Raw genomic sequence first — 25,765 nt, 5'->3', positions numbered from 1 at the left:
GTTGAATGCTGAAACTTTTGTTGTTCTATCCTACTTATCAAGTTTAATAAGCTAGTTGATACATGCCTCAAAATATTTCTTATATTAAATTGTGGACTTGTTAATACTTAGTTCTGCAAGAACTAAGCATATACGATAGTCAAAGGAAAGAGAAGCTTTAGTTGTTACTATTTTCAATGAATTTGGACTTGTATGTTTAGGTGCTGAATTTTATGCAGTGGTGCATTATGTTGTTTTTCATTTTTCATCTTCTTTGCTTATAACAAACGAAGTATTTGCTTCTAGTTTTTTTTCCATTCAATGTTTCTTGTACACATATCTAACTTAAGCTTTCTTTTTGAAATCTCCAGGATCTAGGGTTTTCTAAATTTCTAGAAAGTTATAATATGAAGATCGAACAAACCGAATATGAAGAAATTGTGAGTAGATTTATTAATAAGAATGTTGAAATTGCCTATACATTTTTTCAGAGAATATTTCACTAAATTGAATTTTAGCCTGCTTAGCTAGTTATGTATTTTAATTCTATTGATTGGATTGTTGTATTTCACTATTGTTCCCTTTTTAATTCCACTCATCAGGTGGAGCATAGGTAAAAAATGACAAGAATCATTCCTTTTAGTTGGAATAAGTGTCGAGAACTGAAACTCAATTGTGGTTGAATTTGTTTGTGTGGCAGTTGTGGCATAGTCTGTTTGTTAGTTTTTTCGGGCAGTGAGTGAGTTTTGCCTTAGTAAACTGAGGCCTTACAAAAACATGCTGTTATTTCTGGACTGGTGCATATGAATGTGATATGTTATAGAGTTACCTGAGATTCCAACCTTGCATTCCTATTCCCTAGTATTTGCAGAGGGATTGGAAATCTCTATGGGAGTATGATAGTGGCTTACAACAAATATGGTCTATAGGAGGAATAGGTTGGGCAACAGAGTAGTTTCCAAAATTTGAAATACTTTGCAGGGTTCCCATAAGAAGACCCCAGTAAAAAAAATTAACCTATGCGGCTTTAAGTGACAAGTACACGATATTCTTTAGTAAAAGCTGAACTTATAGTTCGCTATGTACTCATCACAACTTCTCATTTCTTGCTTTCTGTTTGATGAATTGAAAACCATGGCAAGAGAATATGTGGACAGATTGTAATGTCTTTGTGGGATGTGAGGAATCTAAAGTGAGAAACCAACTTAAGGCATTTCTATTTGATTGTGTAATAGAATATCCATTTGAATGCCTGGTTTTCTTTTCCCATTTTGTTTTCTATTTTTTCAATTCATAAGATGTTAAAAAGCTTTGAACATCAGAATATGGCTTTACAATATGGGCCTAAATTGGGCCAGCCATCAGTATTATTACTTAATGAACCTCCAAGCTACTTGGGCCACACCCCCTCCAAAAATAAAAATGCAATGGATGTAATTGGCAGGCACCTCGGACATCTCTGACTTCAACAATTGGATTTCTGACATGGAACTGCAGGAGATCAAATCTTTTGGTAGCAGATTTACTTGGTTTAGACCCAATGGATCTGTGAAGAGCAGACTAGACAGGTGTCTGGTCTCTGAATAGTGGCTATCTCATTGGCCTGATTCCTCAAAACATGTAATCCAATGGGACTTTTCAGACCACTGCCCAATTATCTTGAAAACAGATATGGTGGACTAGGGCCCTAAGCCCTTTAGGGTGCTGGATTGGTGGCTCAAACACAAAGATTATCAAAGAATGGTGAAGGAAACATGGAACAGAGATCAGCAGGTTGGTTAGTGGGGAATTGTGCTTAAAAATAAGCTGAGGAATTTAAAATCCAGCTTAAAATAGTGGAGTAGAGAGTTTAGGGATGTCAAAATGAAGAAAATTCAGCATTTGAGACAGTAGCTAAATGACATTGACACTATTGCCTGTGATAGAATTTTGACTGAGGTTGAGCTTATGTCCAAGAAGTCCATACAACATGATCTGTGGATGGCTTCAAATGCTTATGAATCCCTATTGAGACAGAAATCTAGGGCTAAGTGGTTCAAGGAAGGTGACAGTAACACAACTTACTTCCACAAAACCATTAATTTCATAAGACATCATAACACCATCCATGGAATCTTCATTGAAGGGATATGGGTCCAGCAACCTAATATGGTCAAGGATGAAGCTGTTAAATTTTTTGTCAGAAGATTTACTGAGGAAAACTTCTCCAGACCTACTTTGGATGGGGTTCACTTCAATATGATTACTCACAGGAAAAGGAAGGAGATGACTGCCCCTTTTTCTGACCAAGAACTTAAAGAAGTTGTGTGGAGCTGTGGAGGAGACAAATCCCCTGGGCCCGATGGATTTAATTTTAACTTTATCAAGGAATTTTGGGGGGTGTTAAAACCATAATTTAGGAGATTTGTGGATGAATTCCATGTGCATGGTAGCTTTCCTAAAGGCAGCAATGCATCTTTTCTGGCCCTAATTCCTAAATCAAATCACCCTCAGTCATTCAATGACTACAGGATAGACTGAGGATAGTGGTGCCTGGCCTTATTGATGAAAGAAAATCAGCTTTCATAAAGGATAGACATATCCTTCATGGAACTTTGATTCTCAATGAGGTTGTTGAGGAAGCTAAAAGGTGTAAGAAGCCAGCTTTGGTATTCAAGGTGGACTTCGAGAAGGCGTATGATTTTGTTTCATGGTCTTTCCTGGATTACATGCTGGATAGGATGGGCTTCAACCTTACATGGAGAAAATGGATTAAGGCTTGTTTGCAATCTACCACAATATCAATCCTAGTAAAGGGCAGCCCTACAAAGGAATTTGTTCCCACTAGAGGTTTGAGACAAGGGGATCCTTTAGCCCCCTTGCTTTTTAATATAGTGCCTGAAGGTTTGATAGGAATGATGCGGGTAGCAACAGCCAAGAACCTGTACAAAATTTTCATGGTAGGGAAGCAAAGTGAGCCTGTAAATATTCTGCAATATGCAGATGATATAATATTTGTGGGGCATGCTTCATGGGACAATGTCATTGTTTTGAAGCCTATGCTGAGGGGTTTTAAATTGGCATCTGGATTGAAGATTAATATTGCAAAAAGCCAATTTGGGATTTTTGGAGCTGGGGCTAATTGGATTCATGAAGCAACACAATTTCTGAACTGCAGACATATGGAGACTCCTTTCCATTATCTGGGCATTCCCATTGGGGCAAAGTCTACCAGCAGCTTGGTGTGGGAACCTCTGATCAGCAAATATGAAGCTAAGCTATCCAAATGGAATCAGAAAATTTTATCTATGGCTGGGAAGGTTACTCTGATTAATTCTGTCTTGACTGCCCTACCCATATATATTTTATCTTTTTTCAAGCTCCCACGAAGAATAGCTCTCAAACTTGTGTCCTTGCAAAGGAACTTTCTGTGGGGGGGGGGGTGATCAAGGGCATAAGAAAATCCCTTGGGTGAAGTGGGATGTCATATGTCTCCCCAAGGAAGATGGGGGCCTTGGGGTCAAGGATATTTCTAAATTCAATCCAGTTGTGGGCCAGAATACTAATGTCAAAATATGGAGGCTGGTCAGATCTTAGTAATGGAAGGGACAAAGCTTGGCATTCTCAATGGTGGAAGGACCTCCGAAAGCTATATCAGCAGCCTGAGTTCAATCTTATTCATTAGCAGATGGTATGGAAGGTAGGGGGAGGGGAAAAAAATTAAATTCTGGAAAGATAAATGGTTAGGGGATGATTGTAAACTTGAACAGCAATATAATCAGTTGTTCTTGATTAGTGGTCAGCAGAATAGTACCATCTCGAACATGGGAAGCTTCTCTCAAGGCAATTGGTGTTGGGGCTTAAAGTGGAGAAGGAATCTATTTGATTATGAGCAACATATAGCTATGGAATTTATGGAAGCAATTACTGATATACAAATCCAACCTCATATGCAGGATATTATGGTCTGGAAAGCTGATCCCAGTGGTGTATATTCCACTAAGTCAGCCTCCAGATTATTGATGACCAGCAATCAAATTCCAGAGGCCAACATCTTAAAGACAATTTGCTAATGATAAAAATAAGCAAAACCACAAAAAAATCTAGCAACTCTTACCACCGCAACTAAACGTAGACCTTAGTCACTAAACATTCCAAAGAAGTATGCAAATAATATATTGCTATGAACATCACTAGCTACAGGTTCACCATGCAGTAGGCATAATCACCATTCATATTTCATATTTTTAATAGAAAATAAAACACATGCCAAAAAAGTTATATATCAAACAAATTTATATGGAAGGCATTTGGAAAATTTGTGGCATACCTAACAAGTGCCCCAAACTCCAAAATAATTGCAAGAAGTGTCAGTAACTTGTTATGAACTTGCTTAATGCAAAATAATGAGATAGTGAGCCAAGCAGGATCCTTATCACTAGTTATCTCTACTGGTGGTCCAAGCAGTCTATAGATTTAACAGAGACAAACTTCAACATGTTTCCTAAGTAAACTACAAATGAAAAAGAGACCAAGCTTACCTCGAACCCAAATAGCGACAATGGCAGTGAGATCTAACAAAATGGCACGAAACTTTAAGCTTTCCTCGTACCTCAATCAACAATACTGCAACTGAAGACGTATTATTATTATCATCAATAAAACATGAACACCTAAGGAAACTTAGCATACACGAATTTGACCTATGTATCTCGCGGAGAAAGCTTTGAGCTTTGAGCACCCACGAGTGTTTCAGCACCCTAGTAGCAACAGTGTATGTAGGGTTTTCTTCGAGCGAGGACAATGTGGGTTCTGTGGGGTTCGAGCGACGACAATGTTGGTTTTCCAGCAGTGCAGGGGGTTCTGATGGTTCCAACGAGGACAACATGGGTTTTCCGGCAGTGTAGGCGGTTTTGTGGGTTCGAGCGATGACAATGTGGGTGTCGAGGAAGCGGTTTCCGACAGATTTCAGGCGGGAGGAGAAAGAGAAGAGCGATTTCAGGCAGAAGGATGACAAAGAGAAGAGAGAGGGCAAGGTTTTCGAGCGCGCGCGGCTTGTGAAATCTCAATTTTTATTAACTTATAAACATAACAACATCGGTTTTTTATGGATAACCGATGTTAACTGAATATAGTTAACATCGGTTTTGTAAAAACCGATGTTAACATCAAATACATTACATCGGTTTTTTAACAAATCGATGTTAAAATCAACTCCTTAACATCGGCTTCCTCAAAACCGATGTCAACTCTATGAAGTTAACATCGGTTTTGCCCAAACCGATGTTACCATATTCGTCTTAACATCATGTTAACATCGGTTTTTAAAATAACCGATGTTAACATGAAGTAGTTAACATCGGTTTTGCTAAAACCGATGTTAAGTAACTCCATTTAATTACAAAAATACCACCGCGCTTTCGTTAACATCGGTTTTAGCTATAATCGACGTTAATAGGGTGATGTAGAAAGCTTTTTTTAGTAGTGATTGCTTAAGAGATATAAGATGACTGCATGAAACTCTGTTTCAGCAAACTAAAAAAAACCGCATGACTAACCTTAGCCTCAAATTTGGTATGGATGAAGGATTTTCTTGCGAAGGGACTAAAGTGAGAAACTCATGTTGCCAACATGGATTGGTTCCTGGAATGAAACCCAAATGACACGATATTGCATTTGGATAGGTTAAGCATAAAGGATAAAGACCAAAATTACACCTGTTATCAAAAAGTTCAAGCTTGAACTTAAAGAAGTAGTAAAAGAGTGTGACAAAAATGAATCAAATAATAGTCGAAATCTTTTAGTATATGAATTGTGTGCAACTATGCTGCCTCTACAGTAGTGATTTTGGTCATTAGATTTAAATCTAACGGTTATTAAAAATAGGAATATAAAAAAGTATATTTATATATTTAAATATTTAATTATGAAACACTGATTCACTTTTGTAGGGGCAATAGCGGGTTAGGACAGTAAAGAATCTAAGTCCATCTTTTTAACTTTGCTCATTTAACTACTAAAATTTTCATTCTCAAAGAAAACCCACGTAAACATGGCTTTGATGTGGGTGAGGTTTGGGCTTTGTTATTCGCACCTCTTTTTGTCTCTTCCCACTCCCTATTTTTTTTTTAATTTGCAATTGTACATCTTTATCACACTTCCACTCCCTCTCTAGATCTGGATCGTCTCCCATCCAAAATAATTGAAGAATTTCCAATTAAAAAAAGGGAGACCATTGGATCAAATGTGTGGCTAAGATTAAATTTGAGTAAAGAAATGGAAAGAAAAATAGAAAACAACTATGATGAAGAAACAAACAAAAACACACAATGATAACAAAAAGAACACCTAGATAATAAATTAAAATGTAAAATTTATCTTAGTATTCTATTAGAATTTATATTTTATTGATTTGTTAGAAAATATTTATATCAATTAAAATGTAGATAATGAATTTGTTATAATGGATTCAACTATAAATATACTAGTAAATTAGAATAAAAATATTGGAATTATTTAATAATAAAAATATTTATATCAATTGCTGAGGGTTTTTTTACCGTAGTTGCTTGAAATTATGTATTCTAAATGTATTAAGTATATTTTTTTATTGTGGTTATGTTATTTATATTTCATGCTTTGTTCATTTAGAAAGTCAAACATTATATGTATGTCATTTTATTTCCACCTAAAGTATGATAAGAATTCTTGCTACTAACAATAGAGATCACTGTAAGATTATGTATGAATAAACATTCATGTTCCTATTTTTTTTTTCTTAATATACAGAATATGAACAATATTCTTTGGAATCGTAATTGGATGTACGATAGATGTTATAGTGGTAGGAGCGGTTTGAAAGAGTCTTTTGTGGAGGGGGTTGAAGAGTTTGTAAGCAAAGCTAGCCAGCAAGATTGTTATGAGAATGATGGGGGGATCAGATGTCCTTGTGTTAAATGTGATTGTACTCGAATTTTAGAGGATAGAGTTGTGAATGTTCACCTTTACAAAAATGGGTTCAAGCCTAATTATTAGATTTGGACTGATCATGGTGAACACATGTCACATGTTGATTTAGATAAGAACAACAGTTACATGGATGCTTCAACTAGGGTAGAACATGCGAGTCAACATGAAGAATTTATGTTAATACAAGATATGGTGTGTGATGTTCTCAGGAAACCTCAAACACATGAAACTCTAAACTCAAATAATACGGAATAACCTCTAAATGAAGACACTTAAAGTTTTACAATTTATTGGTGGAGGAGAAGGAACCATTATATGAAGGGGCGACAAACTCAAAATTATTAATATCTGCACAACTTTTAGCTTGCAAGTCCAATTGGAATGTTCCCGACCAATGCTTAGAATTTATTTCAAAAATGCTTTTAGATTCAACACCTATAAAAGATGGTTTGCCAAAAAAAAATTATGATGTGAAGAGGTTAGTATCGAAGTTGGGATTGGAGGCTAAGAGGATTAACTGTTGTATGGATGGCTGCATGTTGTATTATAACAATGATGAAGCGTTAACTGAATGAAAATTTTGTAGTAAGCCCGGGTATCGTGCCAAGACTATTGGAACAAGCAATAGAAAACATGTTCTAGTTAAGGCGATGTTTTATTTTCCTATAATACCAAGGTTGCAAAGAATGTTTACTGCAAGCCAAATGACATGGCACTATGAGAATAGAAGATCTTCAGGCATGTTACGTCATCCCTCTAATGGTGAAGCCTGGAAGCACTTTGATCAAGTACATGCATATTTTTCTATTGATCCACGGAATGTGCAACTCGGTTTATGCACAAATGGATTTAACTCATATATTCAATCATCCTCTTCTCCTTATTCTTATTGGCCAATCATTGTTACCCCTTACAATCTTCCTCTATAAATGTGTATGACTAAACCTTATATGTTTTGAGTTGTGTCATACCTGGCCCATTTAATCCAACGGTTGGTATTGATGTTTGTTTACAACCTTTGATTGATGATCTGAAGAAATTGTGGAGTGGTGCTTTGACTTATGATGTTTCAAGAAAGCAAAATTTCATGATGAGGGCAGCTTTGATGTGGACTATGAATGATTTTCCTGCTTATGGCATGCTATCTGGTTGGGGGACACTTGGTAGACTGACATGTCTGTATTGCCTAGAGGACACAAAGGTTTTTCAGTTAGAAAATGTGAGAAAAACTTCTTGGTTTTACTATCATTGTAGGTTCTTACCTACTAATCATGCATTTAAGAGGAACAAAAATTCCTTAAAAAAAGGGGAAGTAGAAAAGGATGAGCCACCATGTATATTGATACCTACACAAGATTGGCATAAGGTTAGAGATTTTCCAAAAGTCACAAAAATTGGTTTGCCACCACCAAATGTACATGTATATGGGGAATGACATCATTGGACAAAAAGAAGTATCTTTTGGGATCTTCCTTATTGGAAAGATAATTTGTTGCGACACAATCTTGATGTTATGCACATAAAGAAAAATTTCTTTGACAACATATTCAACACTGTGATGATTGCCAGTGGTAAGACAAAAGACAATGACAAGGCTAGGATGGACTTAGCTTTGTATTGTAGGTGCAAAGACTTGGTGAAGTTAGGGGCTAACGGGAAGTTGTTAAAGACAAAAGCAAATTACACTCTAACTGCATACGAAACAAAGTTAGTTTGTCAATGGATAAAAGAACTAAAAATGCCAGATGGTTATTCTAACTTGGCAAGATGTGCCAATGTTGATAAAGGAACCATGAATGGGGTGAAAAGTCATGATTGTCATGTGTTCATGGAGTGTTTACTTCCTATTGCTTTTAGTTCATTGTTGCCACATGTCTTAAATCCACTTATTGAAATAAGTCATTTATTCAAAGATTTATGTTTGACAACTTTTATGGAGGATGACTTGAGTATAATGGAACAAAATATTCCATTCATTATGTGCAAGTTGGAGAGAATATTCCCCCTGGTTTTTTTTATTCAATGGAACATCTGCCTATTCATCTGACATATGAAGCTAGACTTGATGGACCAATCCAATATAGATTGATGTATCCATTTGAAAGGTACTATAATGATCATTCTACTTTATTTAAAATTCATTTGTTTAATGCTCATAAAAAATGACTTCGTTTTTATTACAATTTGTAGATTCATGGGTGATTCTAAACGAGCAGTGAAAAATAAGGCCAGGGTTGAAGGATCCATTTGCGCGTATTACATACATCGTGTGACAACTTATTTTTGTTCTCAGTATTTCAACAACTTTATGTTGTCACCGCACAATATTAGGAATCAAATTGCAATTGAAACCGAAAAGCGTCTATCAATGTTATCAGTGTTTGACAAGCAAGGTCGTCCTTCTAGGAAGGAGTTGATTCACTAGTTAACTGATGATGAGAAAGACTCAGCCCATGTTCATGTATTGATTAATTATGCCGAAGTTAAGCCATACCTCGAGTAAGTTTCACAGTGTATGCGTTTTGAGTTTCAATAATAATGGTTGTCAATTGCATAATAATCCAAATATTGACTTGTGATACATTATATTTGGACAGTTCATTCTTGCAACCTCAGTCAAATGACTCTACTCATAATCTACATGCAAATTTTCCTACTTGGTTCCAGGAAAATGTATGTATGTTATTGTATATTTTATTTTTCTACTTTATAGTAAATAAAATATAATTGTTCATACTTTTTTTATTCGTAGGTTATAAATGAGCCTACAAATGTGAGAAACCAACACTTAAAGGATTTATCGTATGGTCTGATGAGTTACGTTAAAGAATGGCACACATACTTTGTCAATGGGTACAAATTCCATACTTAAGCAAGGACTTCTGGGAAGAAAATGAAAAATAGTGGGGTTCACGTAAAGGTCCTTACAGAAGGAGCCGCGGATGATTTTTATGGGGTCATTCAACATATATATGAGCTAGAGTATAATACTACAAGCTATCCTAAACGAGTAGTATTATTTTATTGTCACTAGTTTGATCCAACGAGTAGAGGAACAAGAGTTAATCCTAAATATGGCACGATCGAAATTTGAATGGATAGAAGTTATAATCTATTTGACCTATTCATTAGTGCACATAATTTAAGACATTGTATTACGTGCCATATCCAGCAACAAGAAGGGACAAGCGTGGTTGGTGTGTTGAAATTAAAACAAAGCCAATGAGTTACATAGAATTCGATCATGTACAAGATGATGTGTTTTACCAAGTTGAGGAAATGTCACATGTCAACGAAGTCATTGAAGTTGAAAGTATTTCTGGATTGCAAGATTTAAGAGGTGGTGTTGAAGAAGTATACCCTATTAATTTGTTGACAAGTGAAGAAGAATCAAATAATTTGAATGGAGAATCAAACAATATTGAACAAGACAATGAAGGGGAAATAGAAGATGACTTTGAAGTTTATAACTCTGAAGAGGATTAGACATTGATGTTTGTTAGTCAGTTATAATGTTTGTTATTAGTGACATGTTTGTTTTCTTCTAATACTTCAAAACTTTGTTGGTATATTTTATTTTTGTTGTGATATGGAAGTTTGTTAGTTATCTAATTTTGATTTATCCCAATATTTTGTTTGAGTGTTTATGTTATAATATTTTTTTTGTATATATAGATATGTCATCAGGTGGTGCTGACCCTCCCCGACCCCCGTCACATCAATCCAATGGGAAAGGGAAAACTGCAAAGAAAAGACGATATATGGTTAGGCTATTACCGCCTCGAGATATTCTGCCATCATCTACCCCATCCCCGTCTTCTGTGTCTATGCTAGTTAGGCCTCTCGATGTTGCACCTACACCATCTCCACCCCCAATTGAAGCTAGACTAACTCCATCTGATGTTAATGCACATGGACCGTCCTTGGTACTTGCATCCACACCATCTCCATCATCGGTTGATGCACGTGGATTGTCCCTGATACCTACATTCACACCTTCCCCATCCCCGACTGTAGTCAACATGCCTACAGATGTTATAATGATCATCCTACGGTTACGCTAATCAATGGAGCATAAGTATTACAAAATTTATATAATTATCATATTATATATGATACATCATATGATATTTTACTATTTTGATTAATTATTTTTATATTTAGGTTTCATCCATCTAAGGTTGCGGCAAAGGTTGTCACTTTGTCCATTAGGCAACAATTTGGTTAGCCTTGGCCTACATGAGGAGCGATTCCAAAAGATCATCAGGAACTTTTTTCCAACATTTTAAGGTAAATTATTCTTGTGTTAATGAATTAGTTTAAAGGTTGAAATGTATAGTAATGTTGATTTTTTTTATTTTATCTGAAATTGTGAAATTCGTAATTTTCTAATTGTGTACAATTTTATAACTTTGTTATACTTTAGAGAAAACTGGTCTGGAGACCTGAGGAAGAGAATGAAATCAAAATAAATTTTAACTCGAAAGCCTCTCACATAATTTCTAAGATGTTTAGGGATGCCCGAAATGAAAATAAAATGCCATATTGGATTAGAGATCATGTTTGGAACAATTTGTTATCATATTGGAATGCACCTGAGTATCGTTCCAAGTGTGCATAGGCAAAAAAAATCGGGCATCTGAAATAGGTTTGATGTTGCACCAAGTGTTGGTGAATCACAACTCCCTCCTTTAGACCCTGCTGAAGAACAAAGACTTAGGAGTCGATGTTGGGTTGTGGCTGCGGGACCAAAGCATAAAGGACGCCTTTATGGTACTGGAGACCTTGCTCATACTTACAAATGTGGAAATGACATCTTCATGAAGCATACAAAAGGATCTTCCTGTCACACTGAAGATGCTGCAGAGATTAACCGACTGAAGGAGGAGTTGTGTCAATCAAAGGGGGAGATGCATGTTTTTCAGTCAGTTGTCCTTCAGTTCTTACTTCCTGAAGCGCGGAACATTATTCATCAACAACAACAACCTCACCAACAGCATCAGGACTAGTACCAACACTATGCAGATGACCAGCACAAATATGATGACCAACAAAGACACTCTCTTGATGACTACTTTGATCACTGATTAAGCAACACAAAATTACTATTTACAATCGACATTGAAATCTTGTATTGTTTATCTTTTACATTTGTTTTCAATTTAACTTAATGATTTATTTGTCTATGCTTTGGATTTCTCAATTTTACTATTTCTTAATTATAAGTATGTATTAAATTCATATTTTTACAATAAATAATAAAATTTATAACATAATTGCTAAATATTGTCAATCATAAATGATAAAAAACAAAAACAATTCAAATAATAAATTATTTATAAAATTAATTTTCCAACCAGACATTTTCTGTCCGAAATTTCCCACAGAATTTTTCCAACGGATTTTTTATTGGAAATTTTCAACGGATAACAAAAAATCCGTCGATTAAAATTTCCTATGGCCATTTTTCTGACGGATTTTTGTCCGTCAAATCTGTTGGAAATTTACATTTAGCAACGGAATGTTAACGTTTCCGATGAATTTTGGGCGTTGGAAAAATGCTTTTCTTTTTTGTAGTGGTAAGGGAGGGAAAGTGTAAGCTTTATGCAACAGGTTGGTTAAGTCAAGTGCCCTATATTGGTTAAGTCAAGTGCCCTATATCGAACCTGGGTAGTTACATGTATGGTCAATGATCAACAAGTTGGCACATCTTGTGCCAGTAAATAATTTTTTTTCTGATTAAAAAAAAAGAAGAAAAGAAACAGGGTGTGATGTTTGAAATCAAGCAGCTTAGTTCGTTATTTAGTTTTTATAAAATTTCTCAATTGTAAACCAAGTGACTGATGCACTTGCCAATTAAGTTTGCTTTCTCCATGCAGTACAGTGTGAATTTCGTTTGTTTACAGCTTTGCCTTCTTTTATTTTGTTCCCTTAAAGGGAGATGCAAATTCCACTCTTTCCTCGTGGACATTAATATATAATTTCTGGGTGTGGGGCTTGTTGCCCAGTCCATCAGATAAAGAAAAAGAAAACTTTTCTTTTATTTATAACTAATATGTCGTACTCAACTAAGTCTTTACTTGTTAGAAAACAAAAAGTTACACGTCTACTAAAGTCTCTCAAGAACTTGGAAAGAGGTACCCTTATATTCTACATGCATTCAATATATTTTGTTTTATTAAAAAAGAAGCCTGATAAAGTCTCATTAGGTAATTGGCTTAGAAATGGAGGTTTAAATAATATAAACAAAAAATTTAGACTTAAATAAAGAACCTTTTGATCTCTATAAAATATAGATTTTTTATTTTATATATATATATATATATATATATATATATATATATATATATATATTTCGAGGACTTTTCAATTCAAAATCGTGCTTCAAAAAGAACTTATCCATATTAGTATTTTTTTTAAACTTACCTATTGTTGTAATATTTTATAAATTAAAATAACCCCAAACTGTAATTTGTTTATATATATTTAGATATTTAAAATAAAATCAACTAAAAAATTAAAATCCTTTTTAATATTTTGAAATTCGAAAGTATTTAGCATTTATTTCTTGTAACAAGAGCTGGCATTTTTTAAATAAAAAATTAAAAGGCATGCAAAGACATACAACGTTGAAAACAATAGCTAGCATTATTAAAACCTTGGAAAAATATAAGGTTGTTAAACTAGATGGTCCAGCCTAATGTAGGCCTATCATACATGTCGCGATATAAATTAATGTGGCAAGAAAAAGTAATTGTCATATTTAAGTATAGACAATTGTTATGTACAACCTTATAAAACCATATATAGTTTTTGTTTTTTGCTTTTAACTGATCAATGTAGTAAATTAGAAGACGAATTTACCATTCGTGCTTTTGACTTTTATGTCTCAAAAGCTATTTTATCTCTGGCAATCTCCCACATAAAGTCACTTTTATGAGCTTTCAAGAAATTTGAGAGGTGTGTTGAATAGGATTTTAAAGAATTTTAAAATATTTTTAATAATTTTTTTTATGATATTTAATCAGGATTTTTAAATGATATTTTAATTAAGACTTTTAAGATTTTTTAATGAGGGCAACAAAATTCGGTGGTATTTAATTAGAATTTTTTATAATTTATAAAAAAGTCTTTTGACATTTAAAAATATACAAATTTTGATGGATTGTTTTTTTAAAAAGGATTTCATCAGAATTTTTAGTACAAAACATTTTATCAAACAATCTTATCCAAACCCTTGAGATTTTGTTAGACTTTTCTTTTGCTCAAATCCAAAAGTGAGAATGAGAAAATATTATTACAAGAAGGGTTAGTACAAGAGGACATAGAATTAGAATCAATTTATCTATTATAAGATTAAAAACACTATATTGGCTTTACTTTTTTTATCCAAACCTTATCATTTTTTATTATTATTTTCACTAATTCTTGAAATTTTGAATGTGTTTTTAAAAATTCACAAAATTATTTGAAATCTTATAAATCTATAAAGTCTTTTCAAATCCTTTAAATTCTTATAATTTAAATCCATTAAAATCCAAATTATCATAAAAATCTTGTAAAGAAATATGAAAAGTCATATAATATTACTACATAATCTTTAAAATCCATAAGACTTTTGTATGCTAAAATAGTCTTTTAAAATCATAATTCAATATACCTCTTTAGGTCTCATTTGCTGGTTGAGTTTTTTATTTTCAATTTTCAAATTTAATTTTTAAAACAAAATGTGTTGTGTTACAATGGAATTGTATTATTTTTTAATTAAATTTCAAAATAATTTTAAATTTATTATCAAAATTAAGAAGAAAAAAATTGAATTTCATTTTTAAAAAACACATTATAACCACTACCACAATCATCGTCCTCGTTATTTGTCACTGTCACTGCCACCACCACACCATTATTGTCATCTTCACTATTACCATTCCACCACAACCACCATCACCATAGTCGCCATTGTCATTACACCTCACATTTTCTGCCTCCACCACCACTACATCGCTGCCATCACCATCAGCACCGCCATCGCCACCACCACCATTTTTGCCATCACCATTTTGTTATCTCAATCATCATTGTGGCTGCCACCACCATCATTCCACCACTACTACCGTCATCAATGCCACCATTCACCCATCTACATCGTCATTGTAGCCACCATTGCAACTATTTCAGCCCCACCACCACCTATAATTTAAAAATCTGAACCAGTCATTGGTCTGGTCAAGACATTGGGTCACTGGGTCAATGGTCGAACCAACGGATTACTAATTGACTTAAATGACCCAGTCTTTATTAAAAAAAATTAAAACTTTATACCTAACCTTAATTGACCTGTATGACCCAACACATTTCCTCCTTTGGGTGTGACCCGGCCCAGGTCAGTGGGTCATCGGTTTAACTACAAATCCGGTTAAGTTGTACCGGATTGCACTAGGTTCAATGCATAATAGATCTGATAGACAACTCAACTCGGTTAGACCTCTAAGTCGCGGTCCCATCAGTTCGACAAGTCTGATTAGTCTATTTTTTGAAACACAATCATCAATCTTCCATTGATACTATTATCACCATCACCATTACCACCATCTTCGTCGCCACTATTCCACCCCCACCACCATCGTCACTGCCAGTGACACCACCATCATCGTTGTCGCTCCCACCCCACTACCTTTGTCATTGCCATTATTTTATAGTAAAGCGAGATAAGATAAAATCATTGATTCATTTTATTTATCTTCAATTTGTACTATCTTCTTAAAAACTAAAAACAAAGAGTAAATTGAAACTAAAACTAATTTTTATTTTTAAAAATTTCAAAACTAAAAACAAGAAATCACCTTGAATGAGGCCTTAATTTTTACCTTACATGTTCCTTGTTGGTTACATTTTTTATAGGACACAAAAGGATTGACATCATATCTAAACTTGTTTGTATTTATTGACTTTGTCATAACATCTAATAGGTTATCTTTCGTGTAAATCTTGTGTGCATATTCATTCTCCTTTCTTTTATTACTTCTCGAACAAATTAACACTTATGTGCTTTGTTCTATAATGAAAGGATGAATTCCTTATAATGTACAAGATACTTTAACTACCACAATACACAAAAGTATTTTGCTTCTTGTGCACAAGTTCTTCCATTAATCTTTCAATCCATATAACTTCATTACATGTTTCATTAGATTTCATATATTTAGCTTTTGTAGCTAATAGAACTAAAATAGTTTGTAATATGGATAATCAACTTACCATTTCTTTTGTAAGTGCAAACATAACCTGTAGTAGTTTTTCTTAGGACAAGATTACCTACAAAATTTGAATTAACATATATTTGAAAATAAATTATTGTCCTTTAAAACATAATTCACCACGAGGTTGTAAAGATGTGTTTTCATAATATTTTATTAAGTGGGTTTAATTAAATTCTAAGAGTAATTAAATTAAATTTAAGTACCTATAATTAATTAATTAATTATGAGGTAATTGTTTGTGAAGTTTGCATATATGATTATGATTATGTATGTGAAAACCTTGTTTAATTTAGGTGAAGTTTTAGAGTGTTTGGGCTAAAATGAGTCGGCATTGAGTGATGAGAACAAAGTGGGCAAGCTTAGGAAGTGATGAGGTGTGAATAGAAAGAAAATGAAGAGTCATATACTCAATTTTATTGATCCAAAACTAAACCACAACATGAAACACTTTTATTTCGCTCTCTTCTTCTCTCTAAGACAACTCATTATTAGAGAGTGTGAGACCTTGAAATCTTAACACAAATGACCTTGTTGTTGAGTTTTGTTTTTTGAATTTGGACTGATAGGTAAAAGACCTTCATCTTTCCCGTTTCATCCTCATTTTTGTTTTCCTTTATGGACACTTTTCAAAGCTTCATAAAAGATTTCTCTTCCAAGGTTTTGATGTTTTTATGTTGGCTTTTGGGGTTTGGATGGTGTGGATGATGTAGAACTATTGTAGGAGTGAGGGAAAGCTTGCATCTTGGACCCCAAGTCTCCTCATTTCCTTACTTTCTTCATCTCATAGCAAGTTCATTGAGTTTGATAGGTAAGGGAAGCTTTACTTTGATTGAATTCTATGTATAAGTGGTTGATGCTTGAAATGTTGTTTTGGGTGTGGAATAATTTGTATGTATGGTATACGACGTGTAATTTGATTTGGGTTTGATTTAGAAAACATTTGAGGTCTTACTCAAGAAATTTGAAGTTCTGCAAACGTTTATGCTTAAGCCAATGATGATTTTCACTTAAGCAAAAATGTTTGTCAAGGAGATATGGTTGTTGGATTTTAGACTTAAGCGTAGGTAAATCTAGGCATAAGAATAGATGAACCTAAGCTTAAGTGTGATTAAGCTTAAGCATATATGGATCTAGGTTAATCCATAGATAAATCTAGGCTTAAGCGTATGTATCTATCAAGTTTTCTTTGGTACATTTGAGGTATATGTGAACTTTAAATGGAATGAATGGAGTTGATTTATCATTATTATTATGTAATGAACTTTATTTTATGAACTATTATAATATGATTATGATATGTTATCTTTGAATGATTATATGTACATGAGGACTTATAAATACTAATTGTTGAAGTGATGATGCATGTATATGTCTTAATTGTTGTAGCATGAAATACTCTTGTCCAAGATCACAAATCATGTCCTCTAATTGGTATCCTATTTCTACATCAACTTGTTCAATTTAAGACCCCCTTTGCATGTCTGTCAATTCACCATGTCATATCAATGTTGTATAATTCTTTTTAATCACATCAAAGAGAAGATGTTCACGTATGTTATCTACTACTTGTCGTCTCCCATTTAAACAGTTAATATAAGGACACAAATATTTCTCATCCGCATCGAGTTAATTTCTTTCGAAAGAAAATTCCAAGAACTGTTTAACCACATTCTTGTACGCAGGTCTCATACGACTTGCATTCATCCAACTTTGATCCATCTTTCCTCTTCTGTGAGTCGCTTAAAGTTATTCCATGCATGAAGATCTCACTTTTTTCATTAAAGGTGTGACCTTATCCCATTCAGGAAGACATTTTTTTATACTTGATTCATACGCATAGGTTAAGTATCTTTTCTTAGACTTGATGAAATTTTGGCAGCATTTCGCTTTGATCTCCAAGTACACGACATTAAAGTGGTGACATCAATTCCACCACAATCAAGTATGCACTTGGAGAACAAAGTGAAATGCAATATACCAAAATTTCATCAAATATAAGAAAGATACTTAACCTATATGTATGAATCTAGTATAAAAAATAACTATTCCCAAACTATCCAAACAGACAATTTAAGATTCAATACAACTATTAATTCAAACTACTCGTACTAATCATTGTATTGAATCTCAAAAGGGGAACTAAGGTTCACTCATAATGAACATAGCTTGTATATAAAATAACAAACATTAATAGAACGAAGAGATACATTAAAATAATCACACCATACACAACTTTTATCAACTAATTTCAAATTTGTAACAGATTGAAGTGAATATAGTATTTGCATTGAATATTTGTAACATAATAAAGTTAAATATCTGCAATGAACATAATATTTGTAAGAGAATTGTTACCATGATAACTGGGCTTCTGAGTGATCTATGGTCAGTGACTTTGGGACTTCTTCTTTAGATGATTTGATAGCCTAACTGAAGGATGATCTACAGTTGGTTATTATTATTATTATTATTATTATTATTATTATTATTATTATTATTATTATCAAGTAGGGATGCTCTTGTTTTTCATGAGTCATGGAGAGTCACTGACTTGAGCAAGTTAGTAATAACTTATTTATGTCACTTGTAACATCAACATTATCATGCTTGTTGGCCATTTCTACCTAGGAATTGGTCAAGTAGTAGTAATGTTATCAACATCATGATCCAAAATCCCTTACTCTATATAACTAAATAACATAATATCAAAGGAAAAGAGCTACTCATTCTCTAGTTGAACAAATTAATTTCTTTACTAGCATTCAATCACATGTTTCCAACAGGAAAAAAAAACTAGAGAAAAGGAATTAAAGCAACCAAATTTGTTCAAGCATATTGCTAACATTTCACATAAAAAAGTGAATTGAGAAACTTACCAACAATTGGAGCAACAACCTAACTCTTGCTTGGATATTATATCATATCATCATGATAAACAACATCGAATCTCTTAGTTAGAGAAGAGTGCTAAACCTCAATATATTATGATGATCTTGTTGGTCAAGTGATGCTAGCTATGTGTGTGCCAGTGAGAAAGATTAAAAGGAAAAAGTGCAGTGGAAAATGAACTAGAGTTCAAGTTATTTCATCTTCTTTGGCTATGAAGTCACTAGTTGAAAACAGGTAAATATGATATGTTTTTTATAATAAAAATATAATGAAAATATCCTTAAAAATGATTATTTAACAATTATTCATGCTTAATTGTTAAGAACTGATGTTTTTCCTATTCATGGCTTGCAGATATGAAAAGGATGGATTAAAAGCCTATAAACTAAAGAAAATAGAAAAAAGTTGAAAAAGGTCCAGCACAATACACGCTCAGCGCGAAAACAAGCACCCACATTAAACGAGCAGAGTGTGAGTACGCAGGCCCAAGTCTACTCCAACAACTATAAAAAGAGAGTCAAGCCAAGGAAAAAAGACACATCGAATCTCAAAGCACTCTAATGCACTCCAAAAGCTTGAGAACTCGCCCTTAGGGAATTTTTTCCTCTCCTTCATCATTTTCTATTACCTTTTTCCATTCCTTTTCTTCCATCAGTTTCTAAACTCATTTTCAAGTGTAAGGTCCCTTATGGCTATGAGGCTAAACCCTTAGTTAGGGTCTGGTAGGCCTAAAAAGCCAAAAGATGTATTGTATACGTTCATATTTATCAATGCAACAAGTATTTTCTTTTCTATTATCATTTCTTACTTTTAATTTCATGTATCATTCATCCTTGCATTATTTTGGGGGCTAGATGCTCGACAGAGGGTAATCCTTAATATGAATACAAGAAAGATTTTGCATACATTAGTTTTAGGAATTAGTCGCTCGACAGAGGGTAATTTCTAATAGAACTAGGAAGGGATATCTTAATAAAATCATTGTTAGACATAGAGTGATTGCATTATGCTCATGCATCAAAGCAAATATATAGAATTAGAACTTCATGCATTTTATCTATTGAATATTTGCAAAGACATTTGGGAGATAGATAGGTAAAATACACTTGTCATCGTGAGACATCAGAGGCAAGTAATCTAATAGATGTGAGTAGGATAAATTCACCTGATTGATAAAGAAAAATAAAAAATAATACATATCTTAGGCAAATAAGGCATGTTAGATCTTAACATTCTCATCTTATTGAATTCCCTTTTATATCTTTTGTCTCTTGTTAATATCTAATATTTTAGTTCTTGTTTTTTTACACTAATATTTCTTTTACCTTATCTCATCTTTTCTCTTATAAATTGAAAAATATGCAACACAAGTACAAAACAAAGTCCTTGTGAAAATTGACACTCGGACTTCCAAGTCTTTACTACTTGAACATTTGATACACCTACCAAACGGTTAACACCAGTGTGCTATATATGTTAAATAATTAGAATAAAAGTTTTATCGTTCATAATGATCTTATCCAGTTCAAACATAATTGTCTACCATGAAAGATACATGTGAAAAATATTGATTAATTAAAAGGCACTTTAATGGGATGTGGAGGATTATGTCGTACAAATTTTCATACCTCAAAATTAACTAAGCTATAAACAAAATGTTGGGCAATCAACACTCCCACAAACAAAATTACCCACACCCACAAAGAATCGTGAGAACACAACAAAGATTATACTGTAGGAAAAATAATAACAAACACAAGAATTTAACGTGGTTCGACACCTCATGCCTACGTCCACAGAATCGTCTCAAAAAATACTTCACTGTCACAAAAATGATTATAAGATTGTAACTCACCCCAAATATTGTATCACACTACAAACCTGAGTACCTCACTCAATGATCACAAGAAATGATAACACTCTCAGACAAAGATATTTTTTTCTCAACAAAGTGATTTTGTTTCACAATCTCTCTTCTCAGACACTCTCTCTACATGTGTCATTTCTCCACTAATTCTCTTATCTACTTATAGTGAAGATTGTCACCAACTATAATAAATAAGTTTTCTTAGAAGTTGAAACAAAAATAATTTTCAATGCATCCATTCAAATAATCTTCATTTAATAAAATGCAATATTTCACTTGCATTTAAGCCACCTAAACCTTAGTGATAAAAATCAAATTTCCAATATGCATGCACCTTTTCTTTTAGCTTGAAACTCTACACAAAATCCATCATTTCAATGCATTAAAGTACTCACAATGAATGCATTATAGCCTAACATTTGTATTATAAAGGTATGCCAAACCGTGTAAATCAAAAAGATGATAAAATTTTAAGATTTGGGGTTTTGTGTTGATTTATAGCAGTGTTACTCTTTTGACTAATTCCTACATTGAGAGTCTCAAATGACCACGTTTGAGTACTGTTGAAGTAACTTAGAATATGGTCAGTACAGTAGGACCACACTTGAGCAATGAAATAGGAGTAAAAGAAAATAAGCCTGCTCAGCATCGAATTCCCCGTTTAGTTATATATCTACCAGTCCAACCAGTTCCTTTCGCTCATAATGAAGTTCCCAAATTGTAAGAATAAAAATAAAAGGTCCAGAAATCTTATGATGCTTTAAAATACGATCACACTTAAGCAATGAAATGCCAAAGCCTAGGGAAAACAAAGTGAATTTCAAGTCCAGATTATGAAATAAGTCATAAGAAAGACTTGTTTCTTGAGAAAAGAAGAACTGAAAGAGTCCTTCGACATTCTGATACAAACTGGACCTAAACACATTCAGTTATGGTGAATCTACTGTGTTATTCTTCTTTGGATACTGATATTAGTCTGAAATCAGTACCTGTGTGGAGGCTTTACAAAGGAATTCAAGGAACTGAAACAGAAAATAGATAGCACAGTATTTGAGAGACCCTGCATCCTCCCTCACTCTCCTCTATTTTTTCTTTATCCCTGTATCTTCTACCCTCTCATTTTTATATCCATACAGAGGTAACAATTTCCCTCCCAGTTCCCCTTGATTACCTCACCGAACCTGTTACATTAATCATTCCCTCCTTGAGATCTCAGCTCCCCTTGATTACTTCTCTTGCAATTTTATCCATGCCCTCCCTATTCTCTGTGCTCCTTAGTCCTACCTAATATACACCTTAGTAATAGGTGGCTTCCTAACATATTCTTATAAGAATCATCGGTGTATCTGCCTAACACAATTAAAACTAGAAGTACATAGGCATAATTCTGATATCATTTCAATTTTTGGTTTATGATCAAGGAACAAAATAAATTACAAATGGTTTGGCTTGCATATATGCACGTTGAGTTTAACCAAATAAGATTCTCATACCTTCCTAGCTACATTGTTTTGTCAAATTAACTTAAGCTTTTAGATTAGATAAAAATATTTCTTTACATCTTCGAGTTGTCATGAAAATATAGCTAACTAAGCGTTTAATGCAGATTAGAAGAATGAGACATATTAAACTAACTACATTTTTAACTTTTGGATATTAGTAATTAATATGTTACGGGAAACAAACTTGTACTGTAGGGATGTGATGCATCTGTTCTGTTAGATGACACTTCGACCTTTACTTGAGAGAAGTCAGCTTGTGCAAATGTGAATTCTCTGAGAGGTTTTGAAGTAATTGATGACATCAAAACTAAAGTGGAGGCTGCTTGTCCCGGAGTTGTTTCTTTTGCAGATATTCTAGCTATTGTTGCCCGTAATTCCGTTGTTGCAGTAAGCTTAATAAATATGAACAAATAAAATCCAAAATGATAAACATATTGATATATAGATATACTTGTTAGCTTGTTACACTATTATTATAGAACATGTCTCGTTATAAAATTTGATGAAGTTTCACTGACTCATATTATAAACCAAATGAACAATTATAAATTTTTTACAACACTTTTTTTTATCTCTTCATCTCATTATCGATACATCTTATCTCACTTTTCTCTCTTCTCTTGCTATTTAGAAAGTGTGATGTGAGAATTTTGGTAAGTAAAAATAGTATTACATACATGATTTTTCTATTTAACACTTTCATTTAAACAAGACATATTTGAGCTTGAAGAATAAATGATTCTAACAATCATTTCAGCTATTATTTAGAAAGATGAGGATAACAAGGACAGAACTTTAGACCACAAGGCCGTTATAGTAGTTTAAAAATACTACTATCATAAACTAATTACTCCAAGAGCTTAAAATAGTAGGTAAAATTACATAAAACAGTGTTATATCTAACAATTCACTTTTAGCAATTGATTTGTATTTTGGCTTATGTATCTCAGTTGGGAGGTCCATCCTGGAATGTTGGGTTAGGCAGAAGAGATTCAACCAGGCAAGTAAAAATTCTGCCACTACGGATATCCCATCCCCACTAAAGGATCTTAGTGTCCATATATCTTCTTTTTCAAATAAGGGGTTTAACACCAAGGAAATGGTAGCCCTCTCAGGTAAATATTAGAGGATCTCTCACTTTAACTAATTAATTAATGACATTAATATAAGTAAAATTATATATTATGTCAACAATATATATTATCACATATATGAATATTGTATCATCTAATAATTTTTCATGCATAAATAGGAGCTCATACAACGGGGGCAAGCCAGGTGTCAGCTATTCAGAGGCAGGGTTTACAACGAAAGCAGCATTGAGTCAAACTTTGCAACATCACTCAAGTCAAACTGTCCAAGCACTATGGAGACATCAACCTTTCCCCACTTGGTGTCACCACAAGTGTTCTATTTGACACTGCTTATTTCAAGAACCTTATCAACAAAAAGGGACTTCTACATTCTGATCAGCAGTTATTTAGTGGTGGTTCTACAGATTCTCGGGTCACTGCCTATAGCAACGACCCTTCAGCTTTCTATGCAGACTTTGCTAGTGCCATGGTCAAAATGGGAAACCTTAGCTCCTTAACAAGGAAAAGTGGCCAAATTCGTTCTAATTGCCACAAGGTCAATTAATTAATATGAGCAAAAGGCATGCTCATTCAGTCACAATATATATGTATGGCCATTTATTTCCTAGTTTATGTTTAATCATAATAATCTAAGAATATTGAAGTGTAAGGTCTTGTGGTTAGAAGCTTTAGTCTTCTCAGAATAGAGGGAAATAAAGAAAAGTTTTTGTGATTTGTTAATTAAAGTATTGGATCAATGTATCATCGTTCACCAACAAGAAAATTTCAGCTCTGTATTACTATATGTTCTTGTAATCTAGAGTGATTTGTACTACTGTAATGCATACTTAAGTAACGTAATATTAAAGACTGTTTAAACGTTATAGCTATAAGTCACCATACTTAATCTCAAAATAAAATGTTAGTAGATATTTTTTTTTATAATTTAAAATTTATAAAAATATATTATTTATATTAATTTTATTTTTATAAAATAAAATATTTGTTTTAGAATCTGTCATGTAAAATTAGAATTTGTGTCTTCTTAAAATTTTACTTTTAGTTGGTCAATGTAGTTTATTACGTGTTTGTTATGTTTGTTTTGTTTTGCAGGTTGGTTTTCAATGGTCATGTAGTTTTATTTTCAGATTTTTTGTTGTTGCATAAGGAGTCTATATCTATATATATCTCTCTCCTCCTATAGCAAAAACACACAAGCAGAAAAAATCATTTTCTTTCTTTTTCCTCTAAATTTTTCTTTTCCTTGTCTTATAAAAAATTATCTATTTGAGAGCAAGAGCATTGGTGTTCAGAAGGTTCGGGGATTCTTTTATTGCACATGATCGGAACCAACAAGTTGTCGTATCTTGATAAAGGAGCGCAATCAAAATTTTCTACCGGTGCAGTTGGAGCATTTTCTCTCTAAGAATAGTGTTTGCACGCTTCAACCCATACCAATTAAAAAATTCCCCCTTAAATTATTTTCTTTTGTGCTTATTGTATGTTATATTACATTGTTAATTAATGTTTTGTCATATTCTGAAGTTACTTTGCTATTATTGTTTTGTTATTTAGTTTAAAGCTTTGCATCTTCTTCTCACTTATTTTATTTTATTTTAATTTTCTAACAATCTTAGAGAGAAAATTCAATTTCTTCTTGCATAGTCTTTTCTGCAGTTGCATTTTGTCTTATCAAAATGTTCATCATGGATATGATTAAGTCCCTTTCTAGTAAGCCTAAAAAATTTATGGGTGAAAACGCAATGTATTATGCTCCATTAAAAATATATTTATTATATTATTTCATTTCTTTAAATTTTAAATTAGTGAAAGATTGTTGGAAAATATTTTCTTATAATTTAAAATTAAAATATATTTTCTTTATCAATTATGTTTTTTTAAAAGATAAAATGCTTTTAGAATTAGTCTCCGTGAAAAACTAAAAGCATCCCACCACTTCCATTCCTATATCTTTTACTTGATCAATTTCCTTTGGGAATGTTACAAGTCTTTAACGTTAGGAATTTTGTTGTTCAGTTTTTTTTTTTTTTAATGTTATTGTTACAAGTATTTTGTTGCTATACGTTGGTGACTCGTTGCGTCTATATATGTAGCTCCTTGCTAAAAAAAAATAAACATGTGGAAATACAACACATAAAGCAATAAAATGAACACTTAGTGAAACTTTATATTTTGTATGTCATATTCTTAATATGATACCTTATAAAAATGTTGAAAATCCCCTTT

General features: G+C 33.1%; 1 non-coding gene and 1 pseudogene across 1 annotated transcript; one reads left to right on the top strand and one right to left on the bottom strand.

The window, feature by feature from the left end:
* Window positions 1-965: 965 nt before the first annotated feature.
* On the bottom strand, window positions 966-1,079 carry LOC114380590. The gene has a single exon (XR_003659767.1). It is a non-coding gene; the product is annotated as a U5 spliceosomal RNA (small nuclear RNA).
* Window positions 1,080-10,604: 9,525 nt separating this feature from the next.
* Window positions 10,605-24,083, top strand: LOC114378808 (annotated as a pseudogene).
* The last annotated feature ends 1,682 nt before the right edge of the window (window positions 24,084-25,765 follow it).

The sequence above is a fragment of the Glycine soja genome, chromosome 12 (genome assembly GCF_004193775.1).
Source record: "Glycine soja cultivar W05 chromosome 12, ASM419377v2, whole genome shotgun sequence".
Lineage (NCBI taxonomy): Eukaryota > Viridiplantae > Streptophyta > Magnoliopsida > Fabales > Fabaceae > Glycine > Glycine soja.
This window is presented reverse-complemented; position numbering and strand designations above follow the sequence as displayed.